Below are 12429 nucleotides of genomic sequence, written 5' to 3' on the forward strand. Positions count from 1 at the left end.
GGGGACAAATATTTAAACCATAGCAACCACCTACTATGTGCCAGACTTTGTGTTAGGCAATGGAAAGTGTGTGCTCTGCCACATAACTGTAATCCTCATGGTTGCAGTGACTTTAAAGGAGCACCATTTATTACGTGATGGCTTGTGAAGTTCTCGTATCAATGATAACTCTGAGTATTAAAGGACAGTTCAATCATGGAAGGCTGGAGTCCATCCTTTCTCATAAGTTATACTAAATTTCACTTTCCTTATCACTCCACTCATCCAGAAAATTTCATAATGTGCTCATAATGTGCTCATGATTCATTATTGTGTTAGATTTCTATTGCTGTATAACACATGGCCGCAAACTTAATGACTTAAAATAAGTACCCTAGTGTTATAGCGCTTTTAGAATTTGTCTAGCAGGTTTTCACCACAAAACCTCCATGCCCCTCTCACCCCCCAAAAAAGAAAGAAAAAAAAACCCCAAGCACTCATTTGTTATCTCACATTTCTGTGGGTCAGCACTCCAGGTATGGGCTAGCTGGGTCCTCTGCTCCGGGTCTCACTAGGTTGGGCTGCAGTTCTTATGTGGAGCCCAAATTAAATTTCATGTTAACTCATGTTGGAGAATTCAGCTCCTTGTGGTTAAAGGACTAACATCCCATTTTCCTGCCGGCTGTTGGCTGCAGGCCACTTCCAGGATCCGGAGGCCGAGTCTAGTTCCTGTGGTCTCCATAGGCCCTTTCAGCACTTGGATATTTGCTTCTCTCAGGACAGCACTAGTGCATCTCTCTCACCACTAATCCTCTTCTGGTCAGCTGCGACAGAGGTTTCTATAATCATAACCTATATAAATGTTTGAAGTGATGGATATCCCAGTTACCCTGATTTGATCATTACACATTATATACATGTATCAAAATATTGCATGTGTCAAAATATTACATGTACCCCCCCAATATGTACAATTGTTATATAGCATTAAAAAGATTTTTAAAAAATAGGACCTAGTAAAAAAAATAAAAAGATAGTAGGTAGTGAGTATCCCATCATATTTACAGGCTCTGCCTACACTCTAGAGGATTATGCAAGGTGTGCACAGCAGGGGGCTAAAATTTGGGGGGGCATCTGAGAATTCTGCCTACTATGCCTTTGCATGACATTGGTATGTTGGGGTGGATATTTAAATTAATTACATGTTTGACATTTAAAAACAAAGCGGAGGCTGGGCCAGGAGGAGGTTCAGTACAAGAGGTGAAGCGTGTGGCTGCCGTCACTCTCACAGGGTGTTGGGCTGCTGGATGGCTCGTGGGCCTGACCTTATGGAGCCATTTAATGTGTTTGCTGAAATAGTCCAAGGATGAAAATTTAGCTCACAGTTCAGAAAAAGATGAGAAGCTTTTCTAGAATTTACTTAGAGGAACAAAATTTAAACTTATATTCAGTGCTAGTGACAGACCAGATTAGACCTAAGCAGATGGTCAGTGACAACTACAGATGGCAACAGCTTCAGTTTAAAAGTTTATCTATTGCTGCGGGGAATAACAACCTTTAATGTTTTGCTTCCACTGTCTAAACTCCCTCTGGAGTTGGTTTCTTTGTACTTTTCCTCAGAGTCTGGCTCTTCTGCTCATGTTTTCGTTTCTGTGTGTAGAAACTAAAGACCTATGTGAAGAATTTTAGATGGTACTAGTGTAATAATTGAACATACCACATTGGAGAACTTGAACTACTGATAGTCTTTAGAAATATTTGTTGTGTTGACAACTATATGCTGCCTGAAGTGCCATTTATCATTTTCTGTATGTGTGACCAGTTAACAACTAACAAATCAAGTGAAAGAGAGATGTGTTGGTTTTGGTGTGTAGGATTATTCATTTTTTCTACAGATATTTGCTGAGTGCCTGTCACATGCCAGGCACTGTGCTTGGGATACAACAGAGAATGCAACAGACCTGACTCCTGCCTTCAAGGATAGGGAACAGAGAGATTAGACAGATTCAGGAGATTCTAAAGATGGTCATATTCTTATGTTCTCTAAAATTAGACATTAGGTTTATTTTACAGATGGTTAAATGCTAGTGCATCAAGGAATCAAGGATACCTAAGACCAGGGTATAGACAGTGTCACGTTAGGAATGAAATACCAGAGTGCCAACTGGTCCAGCCTGTCATACCATCTCCCAGTTTTTAAGTCTAAGGACAGCTAAGTAGAGCCGTTTTGAGAGAATAAAATAAGTATAAAGAAAATAATCACTGATCTGCTTTTCTTCTTTGAGTTTCTGTGATTGGGCAATTTTGCTCATGGTTACAGAGCTAATTAGAGGCAAGACAGTGATTTCAATCCTACAAGTCCAATCATCTTTTGACTATAGCTCCATAAAATACTTTAACATCCTCTATTCTTTTGTCCTTCGTTGTCATTTTCTAGTGTGCTTATAATTACCCACTCAGTAAAACTGCTTTCAAAATGACAACCTTAGTTCCTTAGTGTGAATTTTATTCTCATTTTCTTAAAAGCATTTTAGTTCAAATTGGTCTAATCGTATTTTCAGATATTTTCTCTTAGATTTATGTTTAAAACTAACATATACTTGCATAGGTGGGAGTTGAGTAAAAAAATATATTTTTAACTAAATTTTATTTTGATAGCACATAGAGGAAGTTAGGGTTTAGAGTGCTAATTCCAGAATCTAATAGGGTGAATTTTCTTTGGGGTCCAAGAAGGTCTCTATATCCTGAACCTAAGTATGAATCCAGAATTTACTGAGGTTTCTATACAAATGTTCTATTTAAGGGCCTCTTATTAGTTTGTATTATTTTGGAACAGAAATGCCACTTGTTTTTATATCTGTTTCTTCAATGGGAGATGATAACTCCTTCAATATTAATGTACTGCAAGGATTAATTAATTGTTTGTGAAAGCTCTTGAACATATTTCCAGAGCTGACTAACACATCCTTGTGGTAAAGACAAACATGAGGGAAAATAAAAGTGGTTTATGATATTTCAGTAATGAACTCCTATTCTTAATAATTTCTTTTACCATCTTATTAGGCCATATCAATAAGCAGATGCCAAAAAATTGTTGGCTTGTTAACACATACAAAAGGTAGAAAATGCAAACTGGTTCTGTTAGGCACAGTCCACTTATGTTATATACGATGTATGTTGCTCTTTCATGCTTTTATTATTGTTTTGGGGTTTTATTTTTCCTCTAAGAAACTCAAAATGCTTTAACCAGTCTTCTGGTGTTCACAGCAATTCTCTCAAGACCAATGTCAGGTGAGTAGAAATTATTAAAGACAATAATCTGTCACCTCACTGATCCTCAGCTTCATCCCCACCTTGAGAATGACACACAAAACTCGAAATAATCTCCTCCCTTTTCCAGCTCACACAAACACACAGAAGACCAGGCAGTATGATCTAGACAAGTGTTTTTCAACTGAGAGTGATTTTGCCCTCCAGGGTACATTTGGCAATGTCTCTAGACATATTTTAGTTGTTAGAACCTGCGGGGAGGGGAGTGCTATTGGCATCTAGAGGGTAGAGGCCAGGGATGCACAGTCTGGCCCCGCACAGCTCAGAATTGTCCAGCCCAAAATGTCAGTGTTGCTGTCCTTGAAAACCCTGACACAGAGGCAGAAGCATTGGGTTGAGGGACAAGAAATATGAGATATCTTTATTTGTGTTTGCTATTTAGAAAAAAGAAAGAAGAAGTGTTTTGTATTCTCAGAATGAACACCTTGTTGGTATAAGGTTTTTTAAAAATGATGTTAATATTTTTAATGTTGTTAACAACAGGGTTAATAGCTTGCGTGGGCCCTTAAGAAAAAGAAACAACATGTAGGGACAATAAATGGGAGAAAGAAAACAAGAAAAACTAAACAGAAGGGGAAGACCCTCTGGACACATGACTGTGAGACTCTTCGCGGTGGCAGTAGCAGAAAGGAACAGCAAGCTGTTGCCCCCACCCCCTGTCTCCGGAGTGGAGTTCCATCCTGATAGGAAACCTGGCTGAGATGCCATGCTTGGTGTGTGGACCCAGTGTATTGATAGATCCTGCTGCTTCCGTCCTTATTTATACTTGCTAACTTGCTAAGTGGCTCCTGGCAAATCACTTAACCTCCCTGAAGTGAGAATACACTTCACTTTATTTGCTTTCTGTAATTCAATGAGAATGGTGAGATGCAGTGAGAACTCTGAATTCAGAGCTCTGTGCCATTTTACAGGTGTCATTACTTAACATCATCATTCATTAATAACATGTTCAACCACCAAAATGGAAATGAGGGCTACTATTTTGTATGATCCGTTAAGCACTCTGCTTAGATATAAAACCTTTTATATTATCCACAGCAGTAGCTGCAAATTTTGCAAGTAACATATTTTGCCAACATGAACCTTCTCTGGTGGTTACTTGGAATATGGATAGATGTGATTTTTTTTTCTTATTGAGCAATTTGTTCATTATGGCAGCAGTAATCATGAAAATAGGTCAGAGCCCTCTTAGAGTTGGATTCTTACCCTCCGCCCCAAGAACAGCACTTAAATATTAATAGCATCACTGGGAAAACACGACAGCTATTTCCCTGTTTTCTGTAGCTCAATGAAGAGTTGTTCAGTGTGGGCCCCAGTGCTCTTGCCTCATGAATGGACGTGATTGTGAGGAAATGATCTCCTACTAAGGCGAAACGTGACACTGAGAACAAAGGCTGGTTTCTAGCCTGATGTGATGAGCTCACCCCAATGCCCATGTGGGGACTTTGAAGCTCGTCCAGGTGCCAACTTTCTGTGTAGATGACATTCTTGGGGGAGCTTCGGAGACTGAGCAGCAGGTCTTTGAACATCGATCTGCAGCGTATGAATTACAAGGTCACATGGGGTGAAGTGTCATAATTTCTACTTAGCCTGAGTTTCCTCCAGAGAAGACATATTTCCCTTATCCTGAGCAAAGGGGAACCACAGTATTTTCAATTTAGCCAAACTAATAGGGGCTTTTAAAAAGTAAATTTATATAATTATTCTTTGGGTGAGTATGTCTATAAATAAGAAAGTACATTTCTCCTTTTCATTATCTACCACACCTTTTCTGAAGCTATGCTAATGCTTAGGAGGATTACAACCAGGAAACTAGCCTTAGACAGCCAGTTGAAAGGGGAATACCTCAAGGAATCATTTTTTGATTCAGGTGATGTCTTAAACCACTTTGAGTGTTGTTTTTTTCTCATTGAATTGACTGATCTGATTTTTTTATCATACTCTAATCATAGCTTATCACATTGGCTCTGTGGCAAATTCATCCAACTGTTTGTGGATCAAAGTGAAATAAATGGCATCAGCTTTTTTCTCCACTCATAGAGAATTTACAGTCACATGATATATTGTGTGCACAAATAGTTAATTAGAAATCTATTAATGCAATACACCTAACACTGTGTTGGTTGTTATGCAAATTCAGAACAAGAGTAATTTACAGTATGAACTTGTCGGAAAAAAATTATAAAATAACCTAAGTCTGCTTGCTACATAGTGGGGAAAAAGGACAGGCTTTGAGTCAGAATTGGGTTTGAATCAAGATTTATTAGCTAGATTATCGTAGGCAAGTTATCTTAGTTGACCTCTGAGTTTTATTTTTCTCACTTGCGAAATGAGTATAATAATACTTACCTTGTAGACAGGTACTTTATAATCAGGATAAAATAAGATATTTTATACAAAACACCCAGCATAAAGTGAACACTCAGTACATCTTACCTACTGTTATGAAGATCCGTACAGTTGGAGGGCTGTCAGGATACAGAGAAGTTTGTCCTCTTCATGGGTTGGAGGCATTTGAGAGGAATTGTTAATAAGAATTAGCAGGATGGACACCAGCCTAGAAAGTCCTGCTCTGAATCCAAAGGCCTTCTGCATCCTGGTAGATCTCCAGGCTTTTTTTGTTCTGTTTTGTTTTGTTTTTACCTCTTCCTTCTTCTTTCCATCCATTCTGAAAACAGCTGTTCTCTAAACATGATTTCTTAAATGCAAGTCTTTTCTTTATATCTGACCTCAACCTTCAAGGATCAGCCTAAATGAAAAGTCCTTGTTTCTCTAGCAGGAAATAATCACACCACATCTCTAAATTCTTTTAAGACACATTCCCCACTCCCACCACACCCCATAGTTCTCTGTTAGACTAAAACCTCCTTATAGACAAGGACTAGTACATCCTTATATTTGGCACAGTTTCTCAGAAATCACCGATGCCTCTCATAGTACCACAAATAGTTAAGAAACCCAGTTATTGGCTAAATATATCTATATGTACCCTCTTGGAAGATGATTTACAAAATTAATCTAATTCTCTGGGGATGATTGTATTTTAAAAACTCTATTAAGTATGAATGATCATGCCTGCTTTTTGAGAAATAACCGACTTCCCAAACATCCACCCATTCTGCAATTTTCCTACTCAGTGATTTCTACTTCTTGAGAATTCAACTCATTCCTTGCTGTTTCCCACACCTTATAGTCTTGGAATCAGTTTGCTGTATTTTATAGAAGTCCTTCTCTAACCCAAGCATTAATATGTTCTCCAGTGGAATGTTTCTAACTCAGCCTCAGGGAATCAGGTGGTCCCCAAAGTGGGTGTCAGTCCCCTGTGTCTTGAGTGAGTGTTTTTATAGCTACAGCCTGATATTACCACTCATGCCTCTTTTGTGTCATTTTGATCCTTGGGTTAAACGGCATGCTGAATATTTACTGTTTCATGCTGAATACAGAAAAAAAATCATTCTTTATGTAATATTGTTTCCTGCAGAAATACTAACTTAAGGAAATGCTAAGAAATCTGAATTCTTTAAGCACTTTATATATTTAAAAACATTTTGTCAAACCCAGTTTATTAACAAAGGTGGGAAGGAAAGTAGCATGATGTATGTCCTATTCCTTTTAAATTGCATAGAATTCATTTCTTAAATCAATATTTTAGGGTTGAACTGCAAATATTCTTTCTTTAAGAACTTCTATTTTTATAGATGACTTTGGTTCCAAGCTACTGTGTGAAAATGATTTTGTAGAATCAGTGCCTGTACCATGTCTGGTAGTTAATATTTGCTTAATGCTTGAATTAATCAGCATTGGATTCTTTGCTGGTGTCCTAGGTTCTTCTTATCAAAGATATTTTTTTAAGACTCATGGAAACAGTTTTGAGGTTAAAAGGCATGACTTCTAACGAATATTTTCAAAAGGAAGAGGCTCCAAGCTATCTTGTCTCCTTCCTGCAATATCCCTACCCTCCAAAAAAATTTCTACCACTTCCCACATAAACAACAAAAATATTCCCCAAACCCCAAACTCCTTTTGTGGTGAAATTGCAGGATTGCTTTCCTTTAATGCATGCCTGGCTCAAGATATCAGGATCATTGGTACCAACACGAGCCTGCCAGGTGAATAGGATCTGCAGAATCCTCTTTCTGTCTCTGGAATACTTCTGGAAAATTTATAGTTGCTTCAACGACCAGTCTAGGAGAGGAAAAATAGGGCCAATGTCTTGAACCAATTCTGGAAATGATGTACACTGGTGGTATTCTGAATGTTGCCTCATGTAGACCTGGACTACATCCAATAGCCACATTAGGAGTAATCCCTGGGGTCTTTTTGAACCTTTTTGATAGTGAAACTGCCAACGGGGTATGATCTAGAGTGTGGAAATAATGGGCAAGCACATCTATACCAGACTGGGTACCTTTGCACTGGGGTTAAATTTCCCAAGAAAGGAACAACTGTACTCCTTTGTCTTTTTTTTTTTTTTTCCCCCGCATTGCAGAGTCCTAGGCAAGCCTAGCTAGGACTGTGTCTTCTCATTAGGGACTTCTCAGCAATGTTTAGTATTGGCTCTGTTACCAGCTAGTGAAATTCCCTGGAATTCACAGCAGGAGCATCTGCTCTTGGGCCACTATTCTTCATTTTCTACTGACTGTGATATTCAGTGGGTAGCAAAAGCTCAACTTCAAGTAGAGAGTGCTCTTCTAAATAATAGCAACTTGGCAACTGCATGAGCTTGTACTAATTATGTTTCTGTCAGTCATCTGTGGTAGATCTTTTGTGGCTCTTGTATAAAATAGCTCCAGGGTATTATTTCTGCACACTTATATAAGCTCTGCTCATTAAATAAAGTGCTCTACGTTAAGTTCCCTTTTAATTTTGTTTTCTAAGATCATCGTAATAAGAGAGAGACTGGACTGTAGTGAGCCCTTTTTGTAGAATAGTTAATGGCAAGTTAATGTAAGAGCAAATTTTAAAAAATGCAAGAAGAAGTCAATGGGTCTTATCATTACTTTACACTTTGCTTTTAAAGTCCTCCAACATTAGCCCGAAGTGGCATAGTAACAGTTCATATGGTGCCTCATAAGTAGTCATTATCAGAATCTGGGTTCTTTAAGTGGAAGGAGTATTAGACTTGTAATCAGAGGATGAACTTTATCTCTAGCACTTAGAGATGCATGAGTCCCTCAGTTTCTCTGAACACATCTTTTATCATTTGAAAATGGGTATAATAATGGGTTATTATGGGATTAAATGATTGATTCCTTTATATATGTCCAAAGCCTTTTGTAGACTGGCCTATTATATATCTTTGTTATTGTTATTTTTGTTGTTGTTATTAATGTGAACTGCTTCAGATAGAGATATTTTAAACATGCTTTTCTACACAGGCTAAGCATTTTATGCTTGGAAGTCTAGAATAAGACTTTACTAGGTTCTTTGAATATTTCTTTTAATAAGAATAATGATAAGGAGCAACATTATGTAGGAAAATCTCGCCCCCAAACTCCATGCTCTGCTCCTGACGCCATGGAGCTAGCTGGTGACGTGCAGCTAATGGAACCAGTTGCCTCTCCACAGTGTCCAAATTTGTATTGTTAGGTCACACTGTGCCCATCCTGGATTGATTGACCTTTACTGACTCTTTCTCAACTTGAGAGCTTTGCCGCATTTTACCAGATCCAGAAAGAAGAGCTGGCACCTATCCTGTTGAAACTATTCCAAATGATTGGGAAGGGGGAATCCTTCCTAAATCATTCTATAATTCAAAGCAAGTATTATTCTGTACCAAAGCCAGGAAAGGACACAACAGAAAAAGAAAACTACAGACCAATATCTCTCATGAACATAGATGCAAAAATCCTCCACAAAATACTAGCAAACTGAATTTAAAAGTACTTCAAGAAAATAATTCACCATGATCATGTGGGTTTCGTCGTAGGGATGCAAGGATGAGTCCCCATACACAAATCAATAAATGTGATTCACCACATAAACGAATTAAAAACAAAAGTCATATGATCATTTCAATAGTTGCAGATGAAATCCAGCCCTGCTTTATGATAAAAACTCTTAACAAACAAGGCATAGAACAGACATACCTCAAAATAATAAAAGTCATAAATGACACACCCACAGCCAACATCATACTGAATGGGGTAAAGTTGAAGGTGGTGAAGAGGGTGTACACAAAGGAATACTGGGAAATAATTTTGGACAGGTTTGGAGGGAGGAATTATGGGAGTCCTTGAAAATAGAATGCAATGACTTGATGAAATGGGCAATAAGGAATTATTGCACACTTCTGTGTGGGGAAGAAAGTAAAGGAAGTTTGTTAAGATTAGTCTGAATGCTATACTTAAAATGTTTGGAGGGCACAAGCTAGAGCCTGGAGACTAGCCAAGAGATTGCTGCTGTAACTCAGTTGGGGGTCTGGACTCAGGGGAGGGGTGGCACTGGGGATTGAGATGAGAGGACAAATCAGAGACATCTTGAAATAAGCAGTAGTGGGATTTTTAGAGAAATTAGATATGGAGGACAGAGTAGAAAGGGTGAAAGATAACTCATAGTGTCCTAGTCCAGGGTGCTGTAGATGGAACATTAAAACAGGAGAACTATTTTGGGATTGGTGAGCAAGTAAAATCCTTCATCTAGTGCTTTGGTTATGCATGGAGGAATTTTTCCCATAACCAATACAGAGCATCTTGAGTGATGTTAGTAACCTGCATGTCCCTGTGGCCTTCTGTATTGGGAAAGGGTAATTGTAAGCACCACAGGCCTGTCTTTGGTGGACCTGGAAAAATGTTGTCATGGTACAAAACCACATGGCAGCAGAACTCAGGGCTTGTGTTGTTCTGATAGACTTGTAGTCTATTCAATATGCATAATTATACTGTACTTTCTAGGGATGGTTAGTGTATGGGGTAGCTTAATACAGAGATCATGCCTCCTTTTATGCCCGTGGAACTCTACACACACAGTTACCTATTGTTGCATAACAAACTACCCTAAGACATAATAGCTTAAAACAACAACAGTATTATTTGTGCATGATTTTGTGGGTCATCAATTTGGCTGGGATCAGCTGAGCAATTCTTCTGCTGGTCTTATGTGGGGACACTCACCTGGCTGAAGTCCTCTGGTCGCTCAGTTATGGCCGGATAATCTAATATAGTCTCTTTTCTGTGTCTGGAGTCTGGGCCTGGCTGGGGGAATTTGTCAAATCCCTGAAGGCTTGAGTTTAGAACTCCCACAGTGTCACACTTCTGCCACATTTTGTTAGTCAGAGCAAGTCAAAAGGCAACCCACAATCCAGGGGGAAAAGAAATGGTCTCCACCTCTTGAGGAGAGGATTGCCAAACTGCATTGCAAAAGAGCATACATACAGGAGTGGAAATAATTTGTGGCGATTTCTAAAAAAAAAAAAATTTGCAATGTATCACAGAGCATGATCAGATTTTTACTGTAAAATCTTCATAACTAGAGCATGAAAATGGATTAGGTGGTCGGGAACAAAATTTAGCCTGGAAACCTGGGGACTAATCAGGAAGTTATTGTAGAAAACCGAGAAGATAATTATGGATGTATTAATGACAGCAGTGACAAAGGAGATGGGCACATGTGAACAAACTCAAAATCAATATTAAGGTGGCAAAACTTGGAAATGAATTTGATATAGGAAAGGGTCAATGATGACTACCAAATGTCTGGGTTGGACAGGTGGGAGGAAAGTGATGACATTCACCAACACAGGGAAGACTGGATGAGCTGCAGGCTTGGATGTGAAGGTGAGCATGGCTGAGTAATGTCTGAGAAGCCTTAACTACATCCATGAAGAAAAAGGTAGGGCTCTCACCTAAGGAAGAAAAGGAAATTGATAGGATTTAAGCAAACTGGTGAAATAGCTGTCATTGGGAATGGAGACTACAGAAGACTGGGAAATATGGGATTATGGACAGTGTCCAAGCACTTGTCAGAGAATGGAAATCATCCATGTGAGTGACTCAAGGCTACAGGGCTGGCATTTTTACTTAGTAATTCTCAGCCACCCTTACACAGGCACAGAGAATGCAATGAATAGATGCTGACATTTAGTAAGTGCTCAGTAAAATTTCTATCCTCAATGTAAGGATAAATTTAGTCAGGGATTTCTGAAGGTCAGAATAAGATATCCTAAAAGGCAATGGATGGCACTGTCTGCCTAATTTGCTGGATACAATGCAAAATGAAAATGCTGATCCCCTTGTTAAAAAATTATGAAGAGCTTGAGATGGTGACAACACAGTGTTAAGCCAAGATTTGGGCCCCTCTGAGTGTGTGGTTGCATGGGTCACACCCCCGTGAAGCAGGTCCAGAAATGGGGACTCCATCTAGGGCCTGGCAGAACACAATCACTGAGTGAAAATTTGGATATTTCTCTTTGCACATCTTTTTCCTTCCTCCTCTTCGTTTGTCAAACCTATAAATAACTATGGTAATAAAAATGATGTATGCTAGGCAAGTGGTGGGCATGGAAAGGATTTAGTGGCATGATATATTTAAGGGTTGACCCTCCCCATTGATCTGTGCTTATTTAAATGGAAAAACTGATGTCTCTTACCTCAATTCCTATATTACAGTTTCTGCTCCATGACAGCTCGGTGAGATCCCAAGCAATGTTAATATTAAGGTTATCATCTTAAGCATGGTATTCCTAAAGCCCTCTGTTTTCTTACAAATACATGAAGCCTCCCTTTCCATCCTTTCCCTACTCTTTGAATCTGTCAGAATGCTGACTTATTTGTGCTGTGAAAAAGGAAGCTGTTCTCTAGCTCATTGAAGACCATTCCCACAGTCAAGGGAATAAGAAACAAATGAAATCAAAGTCAAGCTGGGTCTGCTGGCCCCAATGAGTCATGTCTTCTGTAGCACAATTTCTATTGCAGGGCCGTGAATGCTCATTCCTGTTTCCATTAATTTCGATGAGTCTACCTGAGAGGCTGTGGGGTTGCTGGGGAATCAGTCTCACTGTACTTATTATACTTGGACTTCAGATTTTGTAGCTAGAATAAATTTAGAGATAAGCGATTATGCATTATAATGTTTTCATTTTGTAAATGAGAAATCTGAGACCCAGTGTTGTGATTTGTTCCA

The 12429-nt window shown here is 38.8% G+C and overlaps 1 pseudogene; it reads left to right on the forward strand.

Moving 5' to 3' along the window:
• Positions 1-374: 374 nt before the first annotated feature.
• Positions 375-428, forward strand: LOC123633734 (annotated as a pseudogene).
• Positions 429-12429: the final 12001 nt, after the last annotated feature.

This window comes from Lemur catta, chromosome 2 (assembly GCF_020740605.2).
Source record: "Lemur catta isolate mLemCat1 chromosome 2, mLemCat1.pri, whole genome shotgun sequence".
Taxonomy (NCBI): domain Eukaryota; kingdom Metazoa; phylum Chordata; class Mammalia; order Primates; family Lemuridae; genus Lemur; species Lemur catta.